The 27,912-nt window shown below is 47.9% G+C and overlaps 3 long non-coding RNA genes across 3 annotated transcripts in view; all 3 read right to left on the reverse strand.

Annotated features, from left to right (window-relative positions):
* Positions 1 to 27,912, reverse strand: part of LOC309365984 — a 119,384-nt gene that overhangs the window by 40,994 nt on the left and 50,478 nt on the right. The window lies entirely within an intron of this gene.
* Positions 4,576 to 7,542, reverse strand: LOC309366040. Its single transcript, XR_014166432.1, has 3 exons — positions 7,449 to 7,542; positions 6,691 to 6,816; positions 4,576 to 4,781 (listed from the first exon to the last, which is right to left on the reverse strand). It is a non-coding gene; the product is annotated as an uncharacterized lncRNA (long non-coding RNA).
* On the reverse strand, positions 10,063 to 11,975 carry LOC309366049. The gene is made up of 3 exons (XR_014166442.1): positions 11,882 to 11,975; positions 11,127 to 11,255; positions 10,063 to 10,378 (listed from the first exon to the last, which is right to left on the reverse strand). It is a non-coding gene; the product is annotated as an uncharacterized lncRNA (long non-coding RNA).

Here is a 27,912-nt window from a genome sequence, read left to right on the forward strand (position 1 = left end):
TGAAGAGGCTAGAAGCATTCTTAATGACTCCGATCTTGAAGTAGGGGCATAGATTTGAAAATAGTGAACACCTTTGCGCTGCGAAAACCCTTTTGCAACTAGTCGGGCTTTATATTGCAACTCTTCAGTAGTTGTGGGCTTTAAACGATATACCCATCGACAACCTACAGCTTGTTGCCCTTTCGGAAGCTCTGTACTTGTAAACACACCGAGAGACTTCATTGAAGCCATCTCTTTTTCCATTGCTTCCTGCCACTTTACGGCTTCTGAGCTTGGAAGCTGTTGTACTTCCATATAGCTTTCTGGCTCACACTGTGCCATATTTACGTATACACTTGTCACCTTAAACCGCTCTGGCGGCTTGCCCTTCGTGGCGCGTTTTGACCTGCGCAATTGCTCCTCTTGTGCCCCCTCTGACCGTTGGCTGTCAGAATCTGTCTCAGACTTTATGTCTGGACGCGCCCCTAGGGATAAAGACCTCCGTTTAGATACCTCCCTTGGGCTTGGTGTTGCAGGTGACCTGCTTTGCTTTTGCTGTCTGCTAGGCCTACTGACTGGCGAAGTTGGAGCACTCCTAGATTCTGGCTTTTCTACCTTAGGAGAAGAACCTCGTGCCTGATCAGAATCTGCATCTGAACCATGTGCACCATCCCCTTCTGGCTCATCACTCTCTGGACTTTCTTTCTCAGCATGAATGCCTAAATCATCTCTCAAAATGTCAGGGTTAGCGTGTAAGTGAGTCCATCCGGACTGCTCACAAAAATCAGCGCTCCTACTGAGGACCACTCTTGTAGTATCCCCACCTGGGTCCACAAACCTCCAAGATTTGGCATGTGGTTCGTACCCGCAAAAGATGAGTTTCCTAGCCCTTGGACTTCCCTTTTTCCTTAACGCTTTTGGGATAAGTACATAGGCTTGAGATCCAAACACCCGAAAGTAATTAACTTTGGGCTTCTTCCCATATAAAGCAAAATAAGGCGTAGTATCAATTACCGAATTATATACTCGGTTCAGAATATGAGTAGCCGCCTGCCAGGCTTCCGCCCAGTAACTCTGAGGAAGTTTAGCATCAAACAACATAGAGTTTGCCAACTCTTGCAGAACCCTATTTTTACGTTCGGCCACGCCTCCTTCTTGGGGGGAATAAGGTGTAGACAGACGATGCTTAATTCCCTTTTTCTTAAAGAAATTCTGCAACACAGACCCGGTAAATTCTGACCCTCTGTCTGTCTGAAAAGCAAGTACTCTAGTACCGAATTCAAGTTCTACCGCATGAACCCAATTTTTAACTGTTTCTGCAGTATCTGCTTTTGTTTTGAGAGGAAAAAACCATGTAACCTTTGTTTTGTCATCAGAGAGACACAGTGCATACTTCGAACCTCCCATGCTAGCAACAGGCATTGGGCCACATAGGTCCATATGCACAAGTTGGAATACTTTGTCAGATTTCCTATCTGAACTGGGATAGCTGCATCTATGAACCTTCGCACTTTTGCATGCAGTACAATCCAAATACTTAGTACATTTGTTCAATTTGCACCCTTCTGATAATTCAGGTTGCCTTTTAACATACTGAAAATTAATATGCCCTAAACGGCGGTGCCATAAATGGACACAAGAATTATGGGTAGGCGTGTTCACACAACCAGCATGAACCTGTTCAACTTCATCTGGACTTGTCTCAAAATAATATAACCCATTTCTGCATTCCACCTGCAAAAGAGATACGTTATTCTTTGAAATAGTGCAAACCCCATTTTCAAACACAGTTTTAAACCCATTTCTATCAAGTTCTGACACAGACAAAATACACCCCTTCAGTCCCTTTAGCACGTAGGCATCAATTTCTGTTTGCAAACAATTCAAGAACACTGTGCCTACAGTCTCTAAGGAACGTTTAGTTGAATCTGCCATAGTCACAACTTTAGGGGTTTGCAAATGTCTGCAATTCTGCAAACGTACACTAGATGGCGCCACCAGGTGGTGAGATGCACCACTGTCGATCAACCAGCGTAGATTGCTGCCTTGGCCACGCCCTTGCATCAACGCCATTGCTGAAGCCATGTGCTGTGTGCTGTGGGAGTAGCCACGACCTCCTCCTCTTCTTCGACGTCCCCTGGAACTCCTTGTCTGGTAACTAGGGGTAACGGCCTTGTTGCTGTCTTGACCAGGTTCACGTGGACAATTCCTGATTAGGTGGGAAGGGGAACCACAGCGAAAACAGTGTCTAGCTGCAAAAGCATTTACTGTGTGCTCAAACTCCGCATCAACACTCTTAGGCACAGCATAACTCCCCTTTAAAGACAAACCTCTTTCTCTTTGCCTTTTATCCTGTTCATCCGCAAGCCGAGAAGAAATGTATTCAAGGGTTAATTCAGTTGAAGGCATAGCTTCCAAAGTTAGAGCTAGAGTCTCATAGCTTTTATCAAGAGAAGACAACAATATGTATGACTGCTGCTCCATAGAAAAAGGAATGCCCAGCTGTCTTAATTGATTAAAGGCAGACACCATTTTGGCAATATGTTCTTTCACACACGCTCCCGGTTGGAGACGTAAATCAAACAAACATCTTGTAGCATGGATCTTGGCCCCCGCAGTGTTTCTGGAATTTAACCGCTGCAGAACCGTCCAGACCTCATGCGTGTTCTTTAACTCAGAAACATAAGGCATTTGCTCTAGTCCCACTGCCAAAACTAGTAGACCTTGGGCTTTCCTGTCGCGTTTCTGTGAAGCTGCTGCTGCTGCTTTGGCTTCTGCAGACGCGTCTGCAGCTGCCTGTAAAGGCGGTGCTTCAGTACAGCTCCACAACTCTTTTGCTTGCAACCAAACCCTTACTCTAGCCTTCCAATCTTGCCAATTTTTCCCATTGAGTCGCGTAAACGGGACAGTAAAACTTTCCTGGGACTCTGCCATCCTCCCTGGGGCTTAGGAACGATACTCACACACCTGTAGACCGTCTCCCAGCTGCTGAGGTGGCTCCTTGAGGAATCAGACGTCTTCCAGCGAGTACAAACTGCGCAGTGCCTCTTTAAAACTTTTCTAGGCACGTTGCAGGACTCAAGCTGCTTTGGAGGCTTTCGTTGTCGGCAACCGCTTCTGTCTTCACTCCAGTCCTTGAATAAATCACTCTGAACTGCTCTCCTTATCTCCTTCTTGACGTACAAACATCCATAACCTGTCCCATTAAACTTTAATTAGTTTAATGTAAATGCCCAGTGCACTTCCTTCTTTAAAAGTCTCACCACGGCAGAGGATTTCGCGCAGCAGCTAAGAAGGGCAGGAGAGGCAGCATCTTCCCAAAAAGGAGTCCTGGAGCATGCGGTTTGTAAATCAAAATAAGGTTTATTTACAAAACACCAAAAAACAATCCTGGCGACGAACCACACATCTCAGCAAAACACACACCCAAAAGGGAGAAGGGGAAGAACAAACAAACAGGGGGACTATTTATACAGACTCATGTTCCTGGAAGCCTAATGACCTCCAGCTGCTCAGTGATTAGAGCGTTTCTGCTACTCTTTTAACCCTTTGATAGCAACCTGGTAGGTGCACTCCCCCAACACTGCCTGGGCGGCCATTTAGCATGGGGCCAGGGTCCCAGTAGCAAGGCCAGGCTGGGCTCCAATGGGCAGAGATGCCCAGAAGTAGGCAAGGCGAGGATCCTTGCATGGGGGCATCTGGCTCATGCCCCCTCAAATCACGTGCCTAGGGCTACAGACCACAGAACTCCAGATCCATTTCTTGTGCCAGCATTTCCGCTTGGATTTACAAAAGCTCTCCAGTTTAATCTGACTTGATCTCGGAATGTCCATCTTTTCCTAAGATGATCCCCATTTCCATCAGAGAAATATTGGAGAGTGTGGCCCCAGAGCCATCGGAAGGCAGTCCTGTATAGGGTGGTTCTTTATAGTTTAATGTGTTATGGTGTTTTTGTGTATATATATATATATTTGAGCCACACAGAGTGGCTGGGGAAACCCAGTCAGATGGGTGAAGTATAATATAATCATAATCATAATCATTTATTATTTATACCCCGCCCATCTGGCTGAGTTTCCCCAGCCCACTATTATTATCATTACTACTACTACTACTACTACTACTGAATAGAATATCAATATTTTCATGGCAGAATTGCTGCAGGTATGTCTCCTAGCTTTTCCAGTTTTGCTCAATGCCTCTTTGTAAAACACCCTTCTCTGTGCAGATGCCCAAGGAAGCAGGACAGTTGGAGGAGAGAGACAGAGAAAGGGGCAGGAGGAGGGGCAGGGAGACCCCAGGGAGAGGTGGGGGCCTACAATGTGAGAAATGCCCTTGTGCAAAGCCATGTTTGGAAAAGAACCACAAAGCCTGGATGGCACCACTGACTGGCAGAGAGAGAGAGAGAGAGAAATGATATTGGAGTGTGACCAAAAAAATACCCTCAGCCCAGCAAACGTTTTTACAACATGAAACAACACAAAGGTTTCCAATGCTTGCATTTATTAAAAAGAAAAAGATAAAGCATTTTTGCAGGCAAACCAAATCCAAGCTCCAACCCCGAGCCCATTTACTAAGGAGTCAGGGCCTCTGGCCACAGTGGGGCTTACTCATGAGTAAACAGGCAGACAGGATGGCTCCCTCTTGACTCCTTCCCAGCATCGCCTTCAGCAGCATCAAGCAAAGCGGTTTCTTCCCCAGCAAAGATGGGGGTGAGGTCGAGGCAGCTGCACATCAGAGGAGAGCAGGGTGGTCTTCCTTTCACCAGATGTCTTGCACCAGAGATCTGCAGAGTTAGTATCCTGTGAGAGAAAACACTATTATAACCTGTGCTGTTGGTGGCTCTGAAAACCCAGACCAGTGACTCCAACTGGGAGGCAGAAGAGCTGCTGTTGTTGTAGCACCCTGCTTGTGGTTAACGCTTAGCTGGAATGAAATATTCAACGCAGCAATAGAGAAATTAAAATAATAATTTATTTGTCAGACAAATAAATGAGAGGCACAGTGGTATATGGTTACCAAGCTCTGGCCTGGGCTCCTGCCATTATGGCCAGCACTTATATTCCCTCAGCCCAGCCTCCTTGCTCCTCCTTTGGCTGCCTCTGTCCAATCAGCCTGGTTGAAATTCCCATTGGCTGTTTGCTAGAACCAATCACAAAAGATACACCCATTTCATATTACCTTTTATGGGAGACAAAAGCTATATATTCTTCTATCTATAAATGACAAATAAGTAGTCATTTATCTTACATTTATCTCAACAAGGAACCTTAATTACCAGCTCACCTCTTGCCCTCCTTGCCCTATTGCCCTCCAAAACAGATTGTTAATAGTTTTAAATTTTTATCTTTAACAGATGTCAAGGATCTTGAGTTCACATTCTCATGCATCATCAATGAAAGATCTCCTTTTGGAGGTCTTTAAACAAAGGCCTGACAACTATATATCAGGAGTGCTCGATGGCGTCTCCTGTCTGGCAGGGGGCTGGGCTCATTTGCCCCTCTGGTCTCCTATAACCATGATTCTATGAAATAAGAATTTAACATTTCTTTCTTTCTAGATCCTTTGCATAATTACATTTAAGCTAATATATTTAATACATTATAATAGGTAGCCTTTTAACAGAATAAACCTTCTCAAAGTAAAAAGGAACAGTTTACAGCCTCAAAATAAAATAGGAAAAAAGCCTCTTCTTCTGTTTACACCCCATTCTCCAGCCAGTTGCTTTCTTTTCCATTTCCTCTTGGCCTTTTTAACCTTAGGAAGAAGATATGGCTCATTTTACTATTTACCAAGCTTAATTTGTAGAGTCAGTGTAACCTTGCTCTTAGCCTGTAATTCCCTTTTTACGACTTTGAGAATTGTTTTCTGCTATAAATCAAGGGGCCCCTTGTCCAGAAGAATAAACATCTTGCCAAGGTTCTTAGGCAGCTGGTCTTCCTGGCATGAAACATTTGAAAATCTTTAAGCTCATTTTAAAATACAGATTCTGATTAATATATCAGCCTTGATAAAAATGCAGGCTATGATTAGATGCCTCATTGTCAGAGTTCAAACTGCACACAGAAGGCCTGTTTTGCAGAGGGTTGGACTAGATGACCACTTCAGTCCCTCCCAATGCTACATTTCTATTCTATGATAGTAGGAGAAACCTCTGAGCATTTCATGTATGCACTTGGGGGAATTTGAGCAGGGCTTGGCTGCCATACACACTTTTTTTTTAAATGAGGTACTTTTTCCTTCGTCTTCCTTATGTGAACAGCAACCCCAAGAGAGGACACATTTGAGGAGATCATTGTGTTGGTGTGCACTGAACTCTTTCCCTTCCAACCCTACAATTCTGTGATTCAATAACCACCTTCACAGGGACGTTTCACACAGGTTGTCTTTGCTATTTGAGGAGGGTCAGTGACTGAGCCCCCACCCTCTCACACCAGGAAGAGCTGTCCTTTCAGCCAATGGAGGCATTCCTTTCCAGGCTAAGGGGAGTTATGGCTGAGGGGTCAGAGAGCTTTCATGGGGGCAGCAAGGGGAGGGGAAAGGGTTGTCACCCCCCAGTGTGCACACTAATATTGTTCCCCCTCACAGTGCTTGTAAAGATTAAGAGAGAAGTGGAGTAGGTGGGAAACAGATACATGAGTCACATGCATTTGGGGTCATGAAACACCGCTGACAAATTTTCGAGGAAAACTAAGATTTGATTTAACTCACCTCCACGGCAACACACCCAGGGAGGACACAGGAATAATGGCCGTTCGGACGGACGGCACCTTAATCGCAGTATCCCTCTCAGCCTTTGACATCTCGGCCTGCAATTAGCTTGGGCTCTAGTGAAATCTGGAGGAAGAAAAAGAAGACATTGAAGGCTCTGTCTCTCAGGCCTGACTTTCTACACCTTCCACACCTTCCACAACTTCTTCCACAACAGCCCCGCTGGCTTGGACACCCGGAGGGCACCAGGTTGGGGAAAGCTGGTGCAGGAAGAATGCAGGGCTGGAGCAGAGAGTCAGTCCCTTCTGCTGCCTCCCTGCACCTTCAGGACAGGGTCTGGGCCAAGGTGGTAGGGAAGGCTGCGTCAGAGTCACTGGCTTCCCTGGGAGGCCACTGGCAAACTGGGAGAGAGAAGCCCCCTTGCCCAGGAAACTGGCCCGTTCTTTTGTCCACTGCAAAGCTGAGTTTGCTGAAGTACATTATTGCAGATTTGAAAGCAAGAGCTTCCTTGGATCACATGAATGAGGTAATAAGAAGAGACTGACTGGTGGATCTAGCCAAAGGGGGCCCATCCAGTCCAGCATCCTCTTCTCGCAGGGTCCACCTGAATCCCATTTGGGAAACTCTCCAGGAGGACAGAGGGGCAAGATCCCACCTCTTTGGGAGTCAGAGCAAGTGGTGTTCAGAGTCAGGTTTAAAGTGAATAAAGCTGAGAGTTCTGGAGCATAGAGAAGAAGCAGCTGAGAAGAAGGCCATACCTGGAGCCAGCAGCATCAAGAAGAGGACGGCAACAGAGAGGAGGCAGAAGATCTTCATGGCTGGAGGTTGGTGGGAATCCTGGAGATACCAGAAGCCAAGTGGAAGAGCAATTGCCAGGGGAAGGAGAGGTCGCCCTACTTATAGGTGACTGGAGGACTGATGAAATCTTGTGGGATGCTAACCGTTGTTTGCAGGATGGATGTGGCAAGCCCTGAGGGGCACGTGCCAAGGACCAGCCAAAGACCACAGAATCATAGGTTTACAGAAGGGACACCAAGGATCATCAAGCATCCCTGACAGGTACCTATCCAACCTCTGCTGAAAATCTCCCTGCAAAGGAGAATCAGGCACCTTCTGAAGGGCTCCATTCCACCATTGAACAATTCAGAAAGTGAATCTGTTGGTTTGTGTCTTGCTCTCTGCTCACAGTGCCGTGGCATCTTTTGATGTCCCCGGGGGGGGGGTGCTCTGCAGGTGGGACCAGGGCCTGGGGGCAGAGGGTGAACAAAACACTTCCCACCTGCCCAACTCTAGACGCCATCACTGCTAGGCAGGCATGGGGCACCGAGGGTTCACAGGGCTGTGCTGTGCTACCTCCTCACCTGCCCTCCTCACCTGCAGCTGAGGTACAAAATGTTTTTTGGGGAAATATTCCAGCCCTGATGGAGGTGTTCTCATGCACTCCATGCCTAAGAGCCAGGTAATCTCCCAACACCACACCTGCTTGGGGGCCCAACTAGAAGGGCCTTTGGCCTCACCCAGCTGCAGGGCTCTTCTCAGGCTCAGTCCTGAGAATCTTATGGAAACATTTTCACTTGGGCTTGCTCACCACCCTCTCCAACTCAACAGGTTGTCCCCAACTTCACTGTCCTGCATCCTCTTCTCTCCCTGGGCACCACCCAAAGCTGATCTGGAGGCTATTATCCCACCTTGCCCAATACTTTGGAAAGGATTTTGAGGATGCAATGGGTGGGGTCTGCAGGGGACAAGAGCTGGGATTCCCATCCACAACTGGACATCTGTGGCCTTGGATACAACCCCATCGGTCCAGCACCAAATGATTCTGTTGCTCTTCCATGCTCTCCAGATCCATCTTTCCAAGGGAAAAGCAGCCTTAATCTTGTCTTTCCATGGACACTCTTTGAGCACTGCCCTGCTGTCTATTTGTGTGTGTGTGTTTGTGTGTTGTGCTGCTTTTATGGTATTTGTGTTGCTTTCTAGGTGCTTTGTTTCAACAGTTCTGGCTGACACAGGGTTAAAATTCTGTGCATTGTTGTGAATATATGGGGGAAACTACAAAAAGTGGGCACCCAAAGTGAGGACAAGGCTTTTCTATTTAATTTTGGGGATAGGGGAGAAGTATCAGTGCCAGTCGTGAGCTGTTGGTCTGGGCTGTTCCTGCTACATTTGGAAGGCAGTTGCTGGTCTTTTGCAATCTCCACAGAGATGGGCCCCAGGAGATGTCTTCAGCATCCTTTCCCAAGAGCCTGAAGTTTAAACCCAGCAGGCAAGGTGGGGAACCTGTGGTCACAGGGCTAAGTCCCATTTCCCCACCTGGTCTTGCTTCAAGTTAACGGACAAGCGTTGCTCCATCAGATGCCCACAGGCAGCAAAGTTGGGTGAAGCAACTGCCAGATGCAGCACAGTGAACTTGGGAATGAGCCCAGATCAGAAGGTGATATCGGGGGACAGTGGGTGGGAGTGGGGAGCATCAATGCCAAAGACATCCCTTTCCATGTAAACAGATTCAGGGATGGAGCTGGAGAAAAGGGGCAAACAACACATGTGAGAATTCCTTGAAAATATTCTTACACTGCACCCAAATTGCTGAGCCTGGGGAAAACCCAGGAGTTTCAGTGTTGCCCAGAGCTTGGTTTCCTTGAAGGTGAGCAGAGACTTTAGTGTCTTTAGGAGATATGGGTTTGTTTTAAACATAAAGAGAGAGCCTGAGCATAAAATTGATGGGTTCATAGCATCCCCCAAATCATCCTTCTCAGTTCCTCACAGCTTCGGATCCCCTCCTCAGGAAACAGGAATCTGTGTCTCCGGCTTCCAGGCTGCTTCCAACTCAGCTCTCTCAAACCACATGGGCTCAGGACCACAGAATCTCAAGGACGGACCCTCCCCATATGAACTGACCTGGACCCTGAGATCATCATCAGAAGCCCTTCTTCATGTGCCCCCTTTTCAAGAGGTCTGGAGGGTGGCACTGCAAGAAGAGGTTTTTTCTGTGGTGGCTGCCTGTTTGTGGAATACTCTTCCCTGGGAGTCTCATTCTGCTCCCTTCGGTGCCAGGCAAATACTCTTCTCCCAGGCCTTGTGCTAATGAAAAAATCTATGGTCTTTTACATGTGTGGGGTGTTCTTGTTTGGTTTGTTAATAAGATATTTATTTTGCAGTTTTTGAATTTCTAACTGAGCTGTGGTCCTCAGATAAAGAACAGCTTGGACTTGATATCCCACCTTTCACTCCCCTTAATGAGCCTCAAAGAAGCTAACAATCTCCTTTCCCCTCCTACCCCACAAAAAAAAACCACTCTGTGAGGTGAGTGAGGCTGAGAAAAATATCCCCTCAACCCAGCAGACGTTTTCACACCATGAACCAACACAAAGGTTTTCAATGCTTGCATTTATTAAAAAGAAAAAGCTAAAGCATTTTTGCAGGTAAACCAAATCCAAGCTCCATTCCCGAGCCCATTTACTAAGGAGTCACGGCCCACTGGCCACAGTGGGCTTACTCATGAGTAGACAGGAAGACAGGACGGCTCCCTCTTGACTCCTTCCCAGCATCGCCTTCAGCAGCATCAAGCAAAGCGGTTTCTTCCCCAGCAGAGATGGGGGTGCAGTCGAGGCAGCTGCACATCAGAGGAGAGCAGGGTGGTCTTCCTTTCACCAGAGGTCCTTCACCGGAGATCTGCAGAGTTATTTGTCTGTGAGAGGAAACATTGTGAAAATGGGTGTTGGTGGTGGTTCTGAAAAACTAGTGACTCCAACTGGGAGGCAGAAGAGCTGCTGTTGTCAGAGTTTAAACTGCACACAGAGGGTCTGTTTTGCAGAGGGTTGGACTAGAAGATCCCTTGGTGCATCCCAATGCTACATTTCTATTCTATGATTGTAAGAGAGACGTCTGGGCATTTCATATATGCACTTGGGGGGATTTGAGCAGGGCTTGGCTGCCATACACACTTTTTTCCTAATATGGTTCTTTTTCCTTCTTCTTTATGTGAACAGCAACCCCAGGAGAGGACACATTTGAGCAGATCATTGTGTTGGTGCACGTTGGTGTGCATTTAACTCTTTCCCTTCCAACTCTACAATTCTGTGATTCAATAACCACCTTCACAGGGGCATTTCACACAGGTTGCCTTTGCTATTTGAGAAGGGTCAGTGACTGAGCCCCCACCCTCTCACACCAGGAAGAGCTGTCCTTTCAGCCAATGGATGCATAAAGGGGAGTTGTGGATGAGGGGTCAGAGAGCTTTCATAGGGGCAGCCAGGGGAGAGGACAGTGTTGTCAACCCCCAGTGTGCACACTAATATTGCTCCAACTCACAGTGGATGTAAAGATTAAGAGAGAAGTGGAGTGGGGGGAAAACAGAGAGATGCGTCACATGCATTTGGGGTCATGAAACACAACTGACTAAATTTCGAGGAAAACAAAGATTTGATTTAACTCACGTCTACTGCAACACCATTGGCGGCCACACTGAAAAAGTATCCTTCGGGGCGGCCAGCACCTACGAAATTGCAGTATCCCTCTCTGCTGTCGACATCTCTGAATGCAAGAAAGTTGGGCTCTGGTGAAATCTGGAGGAGGAAAAAGAAGGCTTTGAAGGCTCTGTCTCTCAGGACTGACCTTCTACACCTTCCACAACTTCTTCCACAATGGCCCTGCTGGCTTGGACACCCGGAGGGCACCAGGTTGGGGAAATCTGGTGCAGGAAGAATGCAGGGCTGGAGCAGAGAGTCAGTCCCTTCTGCTGCCTCCCTGCACCTCCAGGACAGGGTCTGAGCCAAGGTGGTAGGGAAGGCTGCGTCAGAGACACTGGCTTCACTGGGCGACCACTGGCAAACTGGGAGAGAGAAGCCCCCTTGCCCAGGAAACTGGCCCCTTCTTTTGTCCACTGCAAAGCTGAGTTTACTGAAGTGCATTATTACAGATTTGAAAGCAAGAGCTTCCGTGGATCACATAAATGAGGTAATAAGAAGAGTCTGACCTATGGATCTTGCCAAAGGGGCCCATCTAGTCCAGCAACCTCCTCTCACAGGGTCCACCTGAAGCCCCATTTGGGAAACTCTCCAGGAGGACAGAGGGGCAAGATCCCACCTCTTTGGGAGTCACAGGAAGTGGTGTTCAGAGTCAGTTTTAAAAGGAATAAAGCTGAGAGCTGTGGAGCTGCTCAGAGAAGAAGCATGTGAAAAGAAGGCCATACCTGGAGCCAGCAGCATCAAGAAGAGGACGGCCACAGAGAGGAGGCAGAAGATCTTCATGGCTGGAGGTTGGTGGGAATCCTGGAGGTACCAGAAGCCAAGTGGAAGAGCATTTGCCAGGGGAAGGAGAGGTCGCCCTACTTATAGGTGACTGAAGGACTGATGAAATCTTGTGGGATGCCAACCGTTGTTTGCAGGATGGATGTGGCAAGCCCTGAGGGGAATGTGCCAAGCACCAGGCAAAGACCACAGAATCATAGACTTATAGAAAGCCAGTGTGGTGTAGTGGTTAAGAGCGATAGACCGGGTTCGCGTCTCCGCTCCTCCACATGCAGCTGCTGGGTGACCTTGGGCCAGTCACACTTCTTTGAAGTCTCTCAGCCCCTCTCACCTCACAGAGTGTTTGTTGTGGGGGAGGAAGGGAAAGAAGAATGTTAGCCGCTTTGAGACTCCTTCGGGTAGTGATAAAGCGGGATATCAAATCCAAACTCTATAGAGCTTTCAGCTTTGGAAGCTACCCCAAGAGTCATCTAATCCAACCCCTGCAATGCATTACCACCCTGGACAGGTGAGGCCCCTCAGGTGAGCTCTTTCTTCCCTTCATCTGAGTGACATTCGCCAGGTTTAGTTCAGGTGATGCTCTCCTCCCCCTCCCTCCCTGCTTCCATCCCATCATATCACCACGGGCTCAGTTCCAATATTCTCTACAGGCCAATCCTTCTAGTGGATTGCCCACAGTGGAGTATAAATATCTGTTTTGGACATTTTGCCCTCAATGTCTTGCTTCTCAGCTCCTCCTGAAGGGTCCTTTGAGCCATCCCATCTCTGCCTTTCACCTTCCCAGACAAGTAATAAACAGAGGAGTCACAGCATGACTAGCCCAGAATAGAATCAGAGCTAAGAAAGGTACAACGCAAAAGTGCTCTTGGGGGAGGAAAAAAGTCAAGGGAGTGGTGCCCCCACTTTTATGCCAAGCCTGAAGAAGAAGAAGAATTTGGATTTGATATTCCGCTTTATCAGTACTCAAAGGAGTCTCAAAGCGGCTCACATTCTCCTTTCCCTTCCTGCCCCACAACAAACACTCTGTGAGGTGAGTGGGGCTGAGAGACTTCAAAGAAGTGGGACTGGCCCAAGGTCACCCAGCAGCTGCATGTGGAGGAGCGGAGTTGCGAACCTGGTTCCCCAGATTACAAGACTACCACTCTTAACCACTACACCACACTGGCTCTCTGAGGAACTGTCCCCTCCTCCTTTAGCCTCCCCAAGGAAGGTTTCTGTGTTTCCCAAAACACAGGACCTCACCTGTGGTCCTGGGTTGTAAGTACTGGGAGGTGCAGCTGGGGCAGGGGCGGGCACAGGGGCGGGGGGCATGTCCTTGCTTCAGATAAGAAGCAAGCAGAGGAATAAAAGCCGGTGAGGACCGTTGGGACATGAGGGCAGGTGGAGATGATAGGAGGTTTCCCCACTTCCCATTCCAACTCGCCAGGAATCCTCAGGCTGAAGTTGGCATCTTGTGCCTCTATGGTCTTACAGGAGGTCTTCCTTAGCAGGTGATGTGTTCTACTTCACATACTTTAACATGAGGTCAGCCAGCTCTGCTGGATCTGGGGAGCCTCCTGCTCATTCTGTGGAGTGGAGCTCTGGACCTCTGCCCCAAATCCAACCCTGATGGCCTCTCTCCTCTTGCTTGCAAGTGAGTTGGCATCCTGCTCCACATCAGCCACCTGTGGGGTGTTGACACCTGGGGGATTTGGCCAAAAGGTGATTCATATTGAAGGTGATTCATATTGCCTTCAGTTCCTTCTCATTCCAGCGGTCCTGAACCCACAGAGGGTTAGAATCTAAGAGAGGAGGTCAGAACTGGTCAGACAAGTTTTTGTGTAAGGCAATGACTATGGCCGGCAACTAGAGTGTCCTCATGAGCATCTCAAAAGAACGAGTCAGGTTGCAAGAGCGGCAACTGAGTGAAGGGGTCCTTCTGACTAATGGGTGGGCCTTCCCTCCACCCCCAGCCCCTAGCTGCCTAGTGTTGCCCCTCTCCAGAACTCTTGCTGAGGAGACACATGACAAAAGGCCTCAGGTGATGAATCCTAAGCTGTGACTGAGAAGGAGGGAGGTTTTTTTTGGGGGGGGTGCAATGAAGCCCTGCATTTTATGCTCAGGCTGTCTATATGTGTAAATAACACCAGATATCCTAAAGACAGCACAGCCTCCACAGATCTTCATTCCAAGGAAACCGAACTCTGGGCAAGCACAGGAACTCATGGATTTTCTCACCACTCAGGGAGTTGAGTGCTGCGTAACAATATTTCAAAGGAACTTGAAATGTGTTATATGCCCCCTTTCTGCTCCATCCCTGAATCTGTTTGCATGGAAAGGGATCTCTGTGGCGTTGCTGCTCCCCACTCCCACCCACTGTCCCCCAATATCGCCTTCTGATCTGGGCTCATTCCAAATTTCCCTGGGCTGCATCTGGCAGTTGCTTCACCCAACTTGGCTGCCTGTGGGCATCCGATGGAGCAACACTTGTCCGTTAACTTGAAGCAAGACCAGGTGGGGAAATGGGACTTAGCCTTGTGACCACAGGTTCCCCACCTTGCCTGCTGGGTTTGAACTTCAGGCTCTTGGGAAAGGAGGCTGAAAACATCTCCTGGGGCCCATCTCTGTGGAGATTGCAAAAGACCAGCCTCCGAAATATCACTGGGCAGGACACAGCTCAGACCAACATCTCACAGCAGGCACTGATATTTCTCTCCCCTCCCCAAAATGAAATATGAAATATCTCTCTATTGTCCCCTTCCTCCTCCTGCTCCTGGGAGCGCCAGGTAAGGTGGAGAGGGAGACCCTCCTTCTCAGAGTTAGAGGGCTAGGGCAGAGGCAGGTAATGTGGTGCCTTCCAGATGTTGATGGGGACCCCCAGCTCCCTTCCGCCCCACAAGCCAGAAGGGCTAGCAGCCAGGAATGATGGGAGATTAAGTCCAGCTATGCCCATAGGATGACGGGGAGATAATAGCAAGGAATGGCCGGCATCCGAAGAAAGGAAGAAGAAGATGATGCTTGATGTAATTTTATTGAACAAGAAATCCCTTTGGCTTTGGCCGATATAGATATAGGCCTTCACCAGGCATCCAAATTCATTGTTCAAACAAAGTGCAGGAATCTTGCATAAGAAAATATTTCTTTCCCTGCCTTTGCTATCAGTTGACATCCCTGATCTCTCAAATATGAAAAGGAATATGCAGGAACACTCCCAAGTTGCTATGAAATCAAACTGTTGCTCTTTCTTGACTGTTGCTGGACTTCTCTGTGGGGTTGCTCAGGAGTGTGTGTGTGTGTGTGTGTGTGTGAGAGAGAGAGAGAGAGAGAGAGAGAGAGAGAGAGAGAGAGAGAGAGAGAAATAGAGTCAGTTCAAATTGCAGAAAAGCCTATGAATTTTGCACTTTCTGGACAAAATGCAAGCCGGAACCAAGTTGAACTTCCAAATCTGCTCTAATCTGAATTTTGCAATGCAGTTCTCCAGTCAAGTAATGTAGACAAAGGAAATACCTGCATATTTGGAAAAATTTACAAAAAAATGCTGATTAGTTTTCAGGAGAATGTTTCTGTATTTTAAGGCAGTTTCTGTATTTTTCTGTTTCTGTATTTTTCCATCAAGATCACTCCCACCATTCCACACACCCCAATATCGCCTTCTGGTCTGGGCTAATTCCCAAGTTACTGTGCTGCATCTGGAAGTTGCTCCACCCAAGTCTGCTGCCTCCGATGGAGCAACGCTTGTCCATTAACTTGAAGAAGACCAGGTGGGGAAATGGGACTTAGCCCTGTGACTACAGGTTCCCCACTTTGACTGCTGGGTTTGAACTTCAGGCTCATGGGAAAGGATGCTGAAGACATCTCCTGGGGACCATCTCTGTGGAGATTGCAAAAAACAGGCACAGCCCAGACAAACAGCTCATGATTGGCACTGATACTTCTCCCCATCTCCAAATTCAGATATAAAAGAATTGCCCTGACCTACTAGTTTCCCCTATATATATCCACAACAATGCACAGAAGCTCAAACCAGCGTAACCCAGCAATATTAAAACAAAGCAACAAGCAAGCAACACAAATACCATAAAAGCAGCACAACACACACACAGAGACACAAACAAACAAACAAACAGGGCAGTGCTCAAAGAGAGTGTCCATAAAAAGAGAAGGTTATGCCTGCCTTTCCCTTGGAAAAATGGAGGGTGATGAGCAAGCCCAAGCGGAAGTGTTTCCATATGGATCTGCAGGACTGATCCTGAGAAGAGCCCTGCAGCTGGGTGAGGCCAAAGGCCCTTCTAGTTGGGCCCCCAAGCAGGTGTGGTGTTGGGAGATTACCTGGTTTTTGGGCATAGACTGCATGAGAACACCTCCATCAGGGCTGGACTATTTCCCCAAAAAACGTTTTGTACCTCAGCTGCATGTACTTTCTGCAACTATATATGATTTGCAACAGAGCTGTCCTTCCAAGTGTTCTCCTTCCATAAATTCCGCAAGGCAGTTCCATCAAGTAATGTCCACCAAAACGCATAAGGTGGTGTAATATGTATCCATATGCGTGAAAATAGCATGCAAAAATGGGGAGGGGAGCCTTGCTGCCAGGACTCTGGCCCCATGCTGAATGGCTGCCCAGCCAGTGTTTGGGGGATGCACCTGCCAGGAGCAACCATGGCCAGGCAGGCTCCCCCCTTGGTCTGGGAAGGTGAGGAGGGAGTACAGAATGGCCCGTGAAACCTCTGTGCCCCATGCCTACCCAGCAGCGATGGCGTCTAGAGTTGGGCCATGCCACTGTGAGCAGAGAGCAAAACACAAGCCAAAAGATTCACTTTCTGAGTTGTTCAACGGTGGAACGGAGCCATTCAGAAGGTGCCGGATTCTCCTTTGCAGAGGTTGGATGTGCACCTTTCAGGGATGCTAACTTTGATGCCTGCATTGCAGCGGTTGGATTAGGTGACTCTTGGTGTCCCTTCTGTGAACCTATGATTCTGTGGTCTTTGGCTGCTCCTTGGCACATTCCCCTCAGAGCTTGCCACATCCATCCTGCAAACAACGGTTGGCATCCCACAAGATTTCAACAGGGCTCCAGCCACCTATAAGTACGGGGACCTCTCCTTCCCCTGGCAATTGCTCTTCCACTTGGCTTCTGGTACCTCCAGGATTCCCACCAACCTCCAGCCATGAAGATCTTCTGTCTCCTCTCTGTTGCCATCCTCTTCTTGGTGCTGGTGGCTCCAGGTAAGGCCTTCTTCTCAGATGCTTCTTCTCTGAGCACCTTCACAGTTCTCTGCTTTATTCCATTTAAACCTGCCTCTGAGCACCACATGCAGTGACTCCCAAAGAGGTGGGATCTTGCCCCTCTGTCCTCCTGGAGAATATCCCAAATGGGGCTTCAGGTGAACCCTGGGAGAAGAGGATGCTTCACTCAATGGGCCCCCTGCCCTGAGATAATATGATTCTGGTCTTGAAGGGTCCCCTTTGGCCAGATCCACCAGCCAGTCTCTTCTTATTACCTTATTTATGTGATCCATGGAAACTCTTCATTACAAATCTGCAATAATGCACTTCAGCAAACTCAGCTTTGCAGTGGACAAAAGAAGGGGCCAGTTTCCTGGGCAAGGGGGCTTCTCTCTCCCAGTTGGCCAGTGGCCGCCCAGGGAAGGCAGTGACTGTGATGCAGCCTTCCCTACCACCTTGGCTCAGACCCTGTCCTGAAGGTGCAGGGAGGCAGCAGAAGGGACTGACTCTCTGCTCCAGCCCTGCATTCTTCCTGCACCAGATTTCCGCAACCTGGTGCCCTCTGGGTGTCCAAGCCAGCAGGGCCATGGTGGAAGAAGTTGTGGAAAGTGTAGAAGGTCAGTCCTGAGAGACAGAGCCTTCAAAGTCTTCTTTTTCTTCCTCCAGATTTCACCAGAGGCCAGCGTTTTTGTATTCTGAGATGTTCACTGCAGAAAGGGGTACTGCAAATTCTTAGGTGCCGGCCACCCCAAAGGCGACGCTTTCGGTGTGGTTTCTTGGTGTGTTGCCGTTAAGGTGAGTTAAATCAAATCATAGTTTTCTTCGAAAATGTGTCAGCGGTGTATCATGACCCCTAATGCATGAGACTCATCACTCTGTCCCCCCCCCCTACTCTACTTCTCTCTTAATCTTTACATCCACTGTGAGTTGGAACAATATTAGTGTGCACATTGGGGGTGACAACCCTTTCCTCTCCCCTTACTGCCCCCATGAAAGCTCACTGACCCCTCAGGCACAACTCCGCATAGCCTCCCTTGGCTCAAAGAACAGCTCTTCCTGGTGTGAGAGGGTGGGTGGTCAGTCACTGACCCTCCTCAAATAGCAATGGCAACCTGTGTGAAGCATCCCTGTGAAGGTGGTTATTGAATCACAGAATTGTAGAGTTGGAGGGAAATAATAATAATAGTAATAATTTTATTATTTATACCCCGCCCATCTGGCTGGGTTTCCCCAGCCACTCTGGGCGGCTTCCCAAAAAATATTAAAATCCTGTAATATTAAAGTCCCCAGATAGTTTCAATTTTCAGTTACTTTTCCTCCTTTTTAAACGCAGAAGAGGACAATGGAAACAGTATCTTTCTCTTATTTAGCTAGCTGTCAAATACGTTCTGTTCGCATTTAATGAACTCTTTCTGGCAGCCCGTTTCCAGGTTCAGAGCAGTGGTAATTTGATTTTTCACTCTCTCCTGCAGGCTCGCTAGGTCCAAAATTTTCCCCCTCTTCTCCTGCTTCCAAGGGTTTTTTTGTAATTTTAACCGGTGGAAATTTAACCCTTTGCCAAAAGCTTTCAAAGATTTTAGCTTGTAACGTCTTTGCTTCAATCTATTTACAAAAGAGGAAGGCGAGCTTCCAGTTTAAGACCTTCCCGTTTTGGTGCCAAGTTAAGGTATTTAAAATTCCAACTTTCCGTTCTACTCACGGGTAGTTGTTTAAAGTCCAATTGTCCACAGGAAAAAGTCAGCGCTCTCCGGCAACAGCAATGCGGCTTCACTCCGTGAAAGAAGCAGTCAATTTGAAGCACCGCGCCACTCATCCCATGTCGCTCCGGTTCCCGAAAACAGGGTTTCCCCGCGAGTAGGGGAGGCGCAAAAGGTGCCAGCCGAATCCCAGGTTCACAGGCTTCTCCCGCTTGTGATTTCAGTGGGTCTCCGCCTTCACCGTGGCGGTCAGACCCTGCTTTCCACAGAGCAAGTTCCTCCCGATCGGAGGAGCTCCGCCATTGCCGGAGGCGCCAACCCGGAAGTCCATAATCCCAGCTCTTGTCCCCTGCAGACCCCACCCCATTGTATCCTCAAAATCTATTCCAAGGTATTGGGCAATGTGGGATAATGGCCTCCAGATTTTGGTGGTGCCTAGGGAGAGGAGAGGATGCAAGACTCAGCTTGTGAAGTTGTGGACAACCTGTTGAGTTGGAGAGGGTGGTGAGAAAGCCCAAGCGGAAATGTTTCCATAAGATTCTCAGGACTGATCCTGAGAAGAGCCCTGCAGCTGGGTGAGGCCAAAGGCCCTTCTTGCTGGGCCCCCAAGCAGGTGTGGTGTTGGGAGATTACCTGGCTCTTGGGCATGGACTGCATGAGAACACCTCCATCAGGGCTGGACTATTTCCCCCAAAAACGTTTTTGTACCTCAGCTGCATGTACTTTCTGCAACTATGCATGATTTGGAGCAGAGCTGTCCTTCCAAGTGTTCTCCTTCCATGAATTCCGCAAGGCAGTTCAATCAAGTAATGTCCACCAAAACACATAAAGTGGTGTAATATGTATCCATATGGGTGAAAAAAGCATGAAAGAATGGGGGGGGGAGCCTTGATTCCAGGACTCTGGCCCCATGCTAAATGGCTGCCCAGCCAGTGTTTGGGGGGTGCACCTGTCAGGAGCTGCCATGGCCAGGCGACCCCTCTTAGTGTGGGAAGGTGAGGAGGGAGCACAGCACGGCCCCTGAACCCTCTGTGCCCCATGCCTGCCCAGCAGCGATGGAGTCTAGAGTTGGGCTAGCGGGAAGTGTTTTGTTCACCCTCTTCTCCCAGTCCCTGGTCCCACCTGCAGAGCGTCCCCCCGCCCCCCGGGGAAATCAAAAGATGCCATGCCACTGTGAGCAGAGAGCAAAACACAAACCAACAGATTCACTTTCTGAGTATTTCAACGGTGGAACGGAGCCCTTCAGAAGGTGTCGGATTCTCCTTTGCAGGAAGATTTAAGCAGAGGTTGGATGGGGACCTGTTAGGGATGCTATAGCTGTGATGGGGTTGGACTTGATGAACCTATGATTCTGTGGTCACTGGCTGCTCCTTGGCACATGCCCCTCAGAGCTTGCCACATCCATCTTGCAAAGGATGGTTGGCATCCCGCAAGATTTCATCGGTCCTCCAGCCATCTATAAGTAGAGGCAGCTTTCCTTCCCCTGGCAAATGCTCTTCCACTTGGCTTCTGGTACCTCCAGGATTCCCACCAGCCATGAAGATCTTCTGCCTCCTCTCTGTGGCCGTCCTCTTCTTGATGCTGCTGGCTCCAGGTATGGCCTTCTCAGATGTGTCTTCTCTGATCAGCCCCACAGCTCTCAGGTTCATTCTCAGCCACTTGCTATGACTCCCAAAGAGGTGGGATCTTGCCCCTCTGTCCTCCTGGAGAATATCCCAAATGGGCTTCAGGTGGACCCTGGGAGAGGAGGGTGCTGGACTCGATGGGCCCCCTTTGGCCAGATCCACCAGCCAGTCTCTTCTTATTACCTCATTCATGTGATCCACGGAAGCTCTTGCTTTCAAATCTGCAATAATGTGCTTCAGCACACTCAGGTTTGCGGTGGGTAAAAGAATGGGCCTGTTTCCTGGGCAAGGGGAAATTTGGAGGAAGTTGTGGAAGGTGTAGAAGGTCAGTCCTGAGAGACAGAGCCTTCCCAGTCTTCCTTTTCTTCCTCCAGATTTCACAAGAGGCCAAGGTAATTGCAGGCCGAGATGTCGAAGGCAGAGAGGGACACTGCTACTTTTTAAGTGCCCGCCGCACCTAAGGCAACTATTTCGATGTAGTAGTTTCGTGGTGTGTTGCCGAAGAGGTGAGTTAAATCAAATTTTAGTTTGTCTGGAAAATAAGTCAGTGGTGTCTCCTGATCCCACATACACGAGACTCATTGCTCTCTCTCCCCCCCCCCCACTCCCTCTCTTAATCTTTATAGCCACTGTGAGGGGGAACAATATTAGTGTGCACACTGGAGGGTGACAACCCTGTCCTCTCCCCTTACTGTCCCCATGAAAGCTCTCCGACCCTCTCAGCCACAACTCCCCTTAGCCTTGCTTGGCTGAAAGAACAGCTCTTCCTGGTATGAGAGGGTGGGGGCTCAGTCACTGACCCTCCTCAAATAGCAAAGGCAACCTGTGTGAAACATCCCTGTGAAGGTGGTTATTAAATCACAGAATCGTAGAGTTGGAAGGGAAAGAGTTCAGTGCACACCGACACAATGATCTCCTCAAATGTGTCCTCTCCTGGGGTTCCTGTTCGCATAAAGAAGAAGGAAAAGAAACCACATTAGAAAAAAAAGTGTGTGTGGCAACCAAGCCCTGCTCAACTCTCCCCAAGTGCATACAAGAAATGCTCAGAGGTCTCTCTTACAATCATAGAATAGAAATGTAGCTTTGGGAGGGACCTAAAGGGTCATCTAATCCAACCCTCTGCAAAACAGACCCTCTGTGTGCAATTTGAACTCTGACAACAGCAGCTCTTCTGCCTCCCAGTTGGATTCACTGGTCTGGGTTTTCAGAACCACCACCAGCAAAGTTTTTAACAGTGTTTCCTCCTCTCTCAGGGGGCGGGTAACTCTGCAGATCTCTGGTGCAAGACCTCTGGTGAAAGGAAGACCACCCTGCTCTCCTCTGATGTGCAGCTGCCTCGACTGCACCCCCATCTCTGCTGGGGAAGAAACCGCTTTGCTTGATGCTGCTGAAGGCGATGCTGGGAAGGAGTCAAGAGGGAGCCGTCCTGTCTGCCTGTCTACTCATGAGTAAGCCCACTGTGGCCACTGGGCCCTGACTCCTTAGTAAATGGGCTCGGGATTGGAGCATGGATTTGGTTTGCCTTCAAAAATACTTTAGCTTCTTCTTTTTAATAAATGCAAGCGTTGGAAACCTTTGAGTTGGTTCATGTTGTGAAAACGTTTGCTGGGTTGAGGGGACTATTTTGGTCAGCCTCTCAGACCCTCTGTGTGTGTGTGTGTGTGTGTGTGTGTGTGTGTGTGTGTATGTGTGTGCCAGTCAGTGGTGCCATCCACGTTTTGTGGTTCTTTTCCAAACATGGCTTTGCACAAGGGCATTTCTCACATTATAGGCCCCCACCTCTCCCTGGGGTCTCCCTGCCCCCCCTCCTGCCCCTTTCTCTGTCTCTCTCCTCCAACTGTCCTGCTTCCTTGGGCATCTGCACAGAGAAGGATGTTTCACAAACAGGAATTGAGCAGAGCTGGAAAAGCTGGGAGACATACCTTCAACATTTCTGCCATGAAAATATTGATGTTCTATTCAGTAGTAGTAGTAGTAGTAGTAGTAATGATAATATTAGTGGGCTGGGGAAACTCAGCCAGATGGGCGGGGTATAAATAATAAATGATTATGATTATGATTATATTATACTGCACCCATCTGACTGGGTTTCCCCAGCCACTCTGTGTGGCTCAAATATATATACAAAATCATAACACATTGAACTATAAAGAACCACCCTATACAGGACTGCCTTCCGATGGCTCTGGGGTCACATAACTCCACACTCTCCAACATTTCTCTGATGGAAATGGGGATCACCTTAGGAAAAGATGGACATTCCGAGATCAAGTCAGATTAAACTGGAGAGCTTTTGTAAATCCAAGCAGAAATGCTGGCACAAGAAATGGATCTGGAGTTCTGTGGTCTGTAGCCCCGGGCACATGATTTGAGAGGGCATGAGCCAGATGCCCCCACGCAAGGATCCCTGCCTTCCTACTGCTGGGCATCTCTGCCCATTGGAGCCCAGCCTGGCCTTGCTGCCAGGACCCTGGCCCCAGGCTGAATGGCCCCCAGCCAGTGTGGGGGGGGTTGCGCCTGCCAGCCTCCCCCCTTGGTGTGGGAAGGTGAGGAGGTAGCACTGTCAGTGTTTGTAAAAAGGAAAAGAAGGAGGAGGAGGAGGAGGAGGAGGAGGAGGAGGAGGAAAGGGTTCTGACCTCCCTTTGTCTCCTCAGCCTGGTCTGCATAAAAGAGTCCACGAGAATATCATTGCAGAGTTTTATTCTTAAAAGTCCTTGTGCAAAACACGACTGAATAACTATACACACCAGCACCAACCAAGCCAAGCACCAGCCTCAGCCTCAGACTAACATTTCTCACTATATATATATATATATATATATTTGCTTTCGTAGATTTTCACGGGTACAGGAATGCAGGTTTTGGTGTCCTCGGGTGTCTTCCCGTGTAAAAGTTGGGGTGTCTAGGCGACGTTTCGACGAGGTCTCACTCGTCATCTTCAGGCTGGTGCTTTCGGCTTCTTGTTACTGGAACAGAGCAGGATCTCAGTGTTTGAGTTCCTATAAATACTGTTGAGGGGGTGTGGTGTATAGCCTCCAATGTTCTGGGCAGAGAGGAAGTTCCCAGGCTAGTGTGCCTTTTCTTCTTTTGTTCCTTAATTACTTGAGGGATATCTTGAGTGATTTCTTGAGTGATATCCTGAGTACCACTTAGGTGGGTCATTAGGTGTGGATTAGTTGCTAAAGTCTTTGTGTCTTGACCTCTTGAACTTTGTGAAGAGTTTTTCTGAGAAGATGGCTGTACTGCACTTAGTTGTGCTCTGGCTTGGCTTCGTGTATAGGGGCGAGCTGTGGTTTTGTGGCCTGTGTCAGCCAGATCTGTGTAGGGATTGCAGGGGGGTGCAGCATCCGGAGGTGCCACCATGGTTTGGCTACTGGATGGTGTCTGTAATTTATCTGTGGAGAGGGTCTGGGTTTGGGTCTGGTGTGGTTGATTGGTGATGGCGTTCTGTGTGCCTCTGGATCTGGTGTCAGTTTTTGTGGGGAGGGCTAATTTCCAGATGTCTGGCAAGCGGGATGTGTCGTCACGCTTGTTCATGTTGTGAGGGTGTTTCTCTATCTCGATGGCTTCCATGATTATTCTCTTGTGGTGATGTTCCATGTTAAAGAGCAATTTGGAATCTGCAAAATTAATTTCGTGTCCTGTTTCTTTCATGTGTTGGAAAAGAGAGGAAGAGCTTTAGACAAGTCAGAACACAAACCCAAACTTTGGCTCAGATATGTTGACGACACCTTTGTAATTTGGCCACACGGGAAGGAAAAACTGGATGGAAAAACCAGACCCAAACCCAGACCCTCTCCACAGATAAATTACAGACACCATCCAGTAGCCAAACCATGGTGGCACCTCCGGATGCTGCACCCCCCTGCAATCCCTACACAGATCTGGCTGACACAGGCCACAAAACCACAGCTCGCCCCTATACACGAAGCCAAGCCAGAGCACAACTAAGTGCAGTACAGCCATCTTCTCAGAAAAACTCTTCACAAAGTTCAAGAGGTCAAGACACAAAGACTTTAGCAACTAATCCACACCTAATGACCCACCTAAGTGGTACTCAGGATATCACTCAAGAAATCACTCAAGATATCCCTCAAGTAATTAAGGAACAAAAGAAGAAAAGGCACACTAGCCTGGGAACTTCCTCTCTGCCCAGAACATTGGAGGCTATACACCACACCCCCTCAACAGTATTTATAGGAACTCAAACACTGAGATCCTGCTCTGTTCCAGTAACAAGAAGCCGAAAGCACCAGCCTGAAGATGACGAGTGAGACCTCGTCGAAACGTCGCCTAGACACCCCAACTTTTACACGGGAAGACACCCGAGGACACCAAAACCTGCATATATATATATATATATATATATATACATACAACCTGCTGCAAGCTGCTGAGTCATGCTGACCCAGCTTTATTCACATTAAAGAAACAGCGGCCATTTTAGCCGTGACACCCCTTCTGTTTCTTAAATGTGAAAAACCCCAACAGAAACAATACATACATGCATTATATACATAAACCCAGTTTTGTCATTAATTCATTATGGCATGTTGCTGGCAAAGGCTTAGTAAACAAATCAGCAATATTATCTTGTGATTGACAATACTCCAGTTTGATCACCCCATTCTGTACACAATCTCTCACATTCGCATGACGGATAGCAATATGTTTTGATGCAGATTTCATTATTTCCGAGCCCGCTAATGCAATGCACGATTGACTATCTTCATACACTTGGATAGGCAAATCTACTTTACAATCTAGATCTTTTAGTATCTGTATAAACCACAAGATTTCGTTGCATGCTAGCGACAGGCTCCCATATTCTGCCTCACAGGATGAGGTCGCAACAAATCCTTGTTTCTTTGACCACCATCCAACTATGGAATTGGCAAACATCATAACCATTCCACTTGTAGATTTTCTAGTAGCTACACAGCTTCCCCAGTCCACATCAACAAATACTTCTAGTTTTTCGTCTTGTGTACTAGATATCTTTAAACATACATTTAATGTCCCCTTTAGATATCTGATAAGCCTTTTCAAAGCACACCAATCGGCAGTACTGGGTTTAGATACACGTTGGCTCAGAACATTTGTAGCACATGCAATGTCTGGCCTTGACCACTGGCTTAAATACAACAGAGATCCTATTTTTGAGTGATACAACTCAGGCTGATCAAATTCATTATCACATACTGTCTTTGGGAAATCTGGTGTCATGGGAGTCTGAACTGGCTTGCAGTTTTCCATGCCAAACTGCTCTATCAAATGAAGAATTTTCTCTTTCTGGCTCAATAGGAAGCTTCCATCAGCTTCCAGCCTTACTTCTACTCCCAAGTAATTACTTACAGGCCCTAGGGCTTTAAGCTTAAACCTCTTTTCCAGTTGACTTGTGAGCTTCTGGATCACATCTGTGGAACTCCCTGCCACAAGCAAATCATCAACAAAGACTAAGAGCATTAGATATTTGTTGCCTGTCCCCTTGGTGTACAGGCATGGATCAGCCACACTCCTTTTAAAACCAAGTTTTATAAGGGCTTCATTTAAACACTGGTTCCAACACCTTCCACTTCGTTTGAGACCGTAAACAGCTTTTTTCAAATGCCAGACTGCACCATTGCCCTCTTCAAACCCAGGGGGTTGTCTCATTAACACTTCATGGTCTAAATTTGCATGCAGATATGCAGCATCAACATCAAAATTGTGCACTGCTAGCAGCAATGGAAAGCATTAAACAAAAAGTTTCACTCTTTACAGTGGGAGAAAACACTTCATCATAACTCTCCCCTTTAATCTGAGTGAACTACTAATCTGGCTCAAAAACATGGTTCCCCAGATGCAAGGTTTTTTCTTTTGTAAACCCACTTGCATGACACCACTCTGCCACCAGGTGGCGGCATTATAACCTCAAACACTTTGTTACGTTTAAAAGAGTCCATTTCTTCTTTCATGGCTTGTTCCCACAAAGCACGTTCCCCAGGGGGTAAGTCTAAGACTTCATTATAACTTTGTGGTTCCACACAACTCACATTGCATACTCTCACTCCTCCTAGGGTCAAACGCGGAGGAGGTACTGTTGGAATCAAGCCTTGTCAGAGGAATTGGCCACTCTCCAGGCACCTGGTTTGAGTTCCTTATTGACCTCCCCATCTGCGACTCCCAGCAAGATACAGGCGAGGCCTCTATTTACATGCCTTTATTTCTGTCTTTTGCAGCAGTACAGAGAAACATGTCTGCACTCTCTTAACACCAACAGAGAGAGACAAGCTCCACCCCTGTACTTCCAGTACAGGTCAGATGACAATCTGAGCTAACATCCGGTGCTCAGTACAGTGAATAGACTGCCCCTTTATTCCCATGGTACAGCCACAAACATCAACATCCTGTTTGGCTTTCCAGCCACCTGCTGCTCGCTGCATTGCTCCTTTTTCGTAACATCCTCCCCCAAAAGAATCAATGCGTGTTGCGAGCAAAGCGTGATCCAGAGAAGAAAACAAACAGTTGTTATACATATAACACTCCCCTGTTGTTTCAGTTCCACCCTGGGAACTACCCACCACTGGTTTCCCCAGTCTACCTCTCTGGTTGTGTGACTTCCAAGGAATGAGTGCATCGGCATTACCTTGGCTAGCAACTCTCTGTTGTGTCTTTGTCTCTGACTTAGACACAGCTTCAACCTGTCCTCGGTTGTGTACAACAGCAACACATGCAACAGCTAAGTTTGCAAACTCTTTTGAGTACCTCTTGGGTGGTACACCCTTTGTAACTCTCTCAGACCTACGTATAAGGTGCTGATTCTCTCTGCTCACTGGTTCAGTCTCCGGACTCATTGGAGAACCAGTTCCAATGGTAAACAGTGGTTCGTCTTCCACCTGTGAAGGTCTTGCCATTATGTGAGATTTCCTCTCAATGACTGTGTCAACTGAGCTCTTTGAGCTACTGCTGTCGTCACTCTCAGTACCACTGTAATCAGTAAAATCATCATCATCATCTGAATTGTCCTCTGTGGGAAATGTGTGTACAATCACTCTCTCCTGTTCAGGAGCACTCTCTAGAAATTTTGTGAGAATCACCTGACCAGATTCAGACAAAATTACTCTGTAGAGACCCTTTTCATATCCCACAAAAATGCCTCTGGTATTTTTTACTCCACCTGGAGCTTCTGTTCTCACATGAGACCCAAAAATCTTAAAATGGGCAACAGAAGGTTTTCTGTGGAACAGTTTCTCAAAAGGAGAACTTCCCAACTCTTTTGAAACCTTTCTCAACCACGTGTAACAATAGGACACGAACGACTCCGCCCAGAACTCATGTGGGAGATGTGAACTAAGCAATTGTGCATGCATCCCCTTTTGCAATTCTTTGTTCACTCGTACACAGACACCCCTGTTCCATGCTTCCGCTGAAACAGCAACCTTGTGCCTTATGCCTTCTGCAGGA

The sequence above is a fragment of the Podarcis melisellensis genome (genome assembly GCF_964234715.1).
Source record: "Podarcis melisellensis genome assembly, chromosome: 3".
Taxonomy (NCBI): Eukaryota; Metazoa; Chordata; class Lepidosauria; order Squamata; family Lacertidae; genus Podarcis; species Podarcis melisellensis.